Source organism: Microcebus murinus, chromosome 9, assembly GCF_040939455.1.
Source record: "Microcebus murinus isolate Inina chromosome 9, M.murinus_Inina_mat1.0, whole genome shotgun sequence".
NCBI classification, from domain to species: Eukaryota; Metazoa; Chordata; class Mammalia; order Primates; family Cheirogaleidae; genus Microcebus; species Microcebus murinus.
The window spans coordinates 2,734,189-2,736,960 of NC_134112.1; the positions used below are offsets into that span (position 1 = coordinate 2,734,189).

At 46.6% G+C, this 2,772-nt stretch overlaps 1 non-coding gene across 1 annotated transcript; it reads right to left on the reverse strand.

Moving 5' to 3' along the window:
• Positions 1-1,458: 1,458 nt before the first annotated feature.
• On the reverse strand, positions 1,459-1,565 carry LOC142873133 (U6 spliceosomal RNA). The gene has a single exon (XR_012921181.1). It is a non-coding gene; the product is annotated as a U6 spliceosomal RNA (small nuclear RNA).
• Between the last annotated feature and the right edge of the window lie 1,207 nt (positions 1,566-2,772).

Sequence of the window (2,772 nt, forward strand, 5' to 3'; positions counted from 1 at the left end):
GGCCGCGCTCACCCCCATTCCACGCGGCACTCCGACACAGCTGAGCGGTGACCAGGCCACGGAGGGACTAAGGACTTAGCAACACCTTTGCGAGCTACAGAGAAAAAGAATTCAAGAATTTGCTTCTCTCTAACTATTCCTACGACATTCTCTGCAAACACTTCAAATAATTAAAGCAAATTTGATAAAAGAAACTTCTGAAACACAGAATTTGTTCCCGTTCATTATGTCAAACTCTTACCAAATGCTTCTCGGATAGAATTGAATTGATTATTACAAAAATGACTTTTAAAAACTTACTCGGGATCTGCCCGTGGTTTTGATGCATAAAAAGAGACGATAAGAAGCTGATGACTGTCTGACTAATGAAGAATTCACATCTAAAGACTTTTTTGAGCAAACACAAGAAATGTTAAGACAAAAATTTCTCCTAGCAAGTGTGAGGAGCAGGAGAGGAGGGATCACAAGCCAAGGAAAGTCTCGCGTGGAAACCGGCGAGGGGCGTCCTGCGAGTTCCGAGCAGTCCGGACAGGTGCATTTGGGGTGTAAGAGGCGTTATGCTGGGAGAACACTAGTTTGAGGGATGTTCTATGAGGTCTGTCTGCCAATTAAATTCTACAACTTGATATCAAAAATATGTTTTACTTCAAGAGTCCTTGCATCTTTGTTTTTCCTTTTCACAACAACTATATTAGATCACTAGCAAAATCTCAATACATCTCACGAAGCATGATACAGTGACATTTGATTTACAACAGTGTAATATTTGTTTTAAAATAACAAAAATAGAAACCAAAAATTAAAGTGCTTCACAAGTTACTGTCACCTTGTTTTGTTGTTTTGAAGAGAAAATCAATCCCTACATTGTAGCATGGCGCGTGAGTTCAGCCTGGTTCAGAGGAAGTCTCCAACGGGAGGCCCTCCGCCGTCGGGCTCGCAGCCAGGGCCCACAGGGCGTGGCCAGCAAGTCCCGCGCAGCGGCCTGGCGGGGGCAGGAGGCAGCGGCGCCTGTCCCGCGCGTCAGGCTGCACTGGCCACACTTCACCAAGGCCTGAGAGCAGACCAGGCCCGCACCTGCCCACTGCGCTCAGGAACTGTTTAAGAACATGGGGGCAGGCTAGGCGAGGGGGCTCATGCTTGTAATCTTAGCACTTTGGAAGGCTGAGGTAGGAGGATCTCTTGAGGCTGGGGGTTCAAGACCAGCCTGGCAACATAGCAATACCCCATCTCTACACAAAATTAAAAAATTAGTAGGGCTTGGGGGCATGCACCTGTAGTCCCAGCTACTCAGGAGATTGGGGCAGGAGCATCCCTTGAGCCCAGCAGTTCAAAGTTGCAGAGTGAGCTATGGTGACACCGCTGCACACTAGTCCTGGAGACAAAGCAAGACTCTGCCTCAAAAAAATAAATAAATAAAAATAAGAGCATGTGCACCTGTATCTGATTCTTTTTTTTTTTTTTTTAATGGAACGCTTCACGAATTTGCGTGTCATCCTTGCGCAGGGGCCATGCTAATCTTCTCTGTATCGTTCCAATTTTAGTATATGTGCTGCCGAAGCGAGCACTGTATCTGATTCTTATGCTCCCCGTTTTCCATGGAACAGCTGCCCAGGCACGTGGAGAGGAGAAGATCGTTTATGAGAAGAGAGTCAATTGCAATAGGCCGAGTGAGTGAATGACTGAGATGCTCTGCCCACTCCTGTAGCCTTCTTTCTCCACTGAACTCCAGCCCCTTCACCTGGATGCTGTTTGTCAGTGTGGTCTGGACCACTTGTTCAGGGTAACTCGGATGCTAGAGGAATGTCATTCCTGGGTCTGCCAGAGACCCACTGAGTCATGGTTTCTTTGGGTAGAATTCAGCAGCATTGCCGAAAACTTGGCACTTGCCCATGGGCCCGAATCAGAAGAACAAGGACAAATGTTTCAGGGAGGAGGAAAGAGATTTACCCAGTTGGAAAATGAGGAAAACTGACAGAACTTCCCATCTCAAAATCCAAATGTCCTAAACATTCTCCAAGTACAGAGCTTTTAAAGGGCGGGTTCTCAGCTCCAGGGGATCACTGTTCAAGTGCAGCTGATGACTCTGACCATCCCATCTCTGCTGAAGACAGTATCATGACCCCTCCACCCAGGACCTCCCTTTACCAGGTCTGGGCTGGGCCATCTCCTGTTGCACAAATAACAAAAGACTTACCCTGCACCCCAGCCTCTGGCCTGAGGCAGGGATGCAGGCTTTAGTTCTCAAAAAGGAGTAGAGGATGTTTTAAAGAGACAGAAAATGGTTTTGCCATTTTTTTCAGGCCATTCCCTCTGTTACACATTGTCACCAGAGACCTCATCCTGCTAATTTGGAAACTAATGTCTGAGAATCACAGCTCTTTATTTTTATGTATATTTTGCATGCTTGACATATCAAAGTCTCCTATGTACATATTAGTATCTTTTTATGTTTTAACTAAGTGTCTAATTATTCATTTTCTAGTCACGCTTTTCGGTGCATTAAGATTCATGGCAATTTCCTCCTTTTCTCCAGTTTTTCTCGAGGTTTGGGTGACAGCTGCCACTTGGCTTTGGCTTCTAATCAACTCAGGGCTAAATGGTGTGGACAGTGGCCCCAGGGGCCACACCCGATTTGGGGGACCATCAGATGAGTGGTCTTAGGAGGTAAAACTCACCTGCTGGCCAGCCACACGACTGATGCAGCTCCTGGAAGACCCCCTCTGTCTCTGGCAACTATTCTTCCAAGGTTATGGTAGATGGGAAACCACTGAG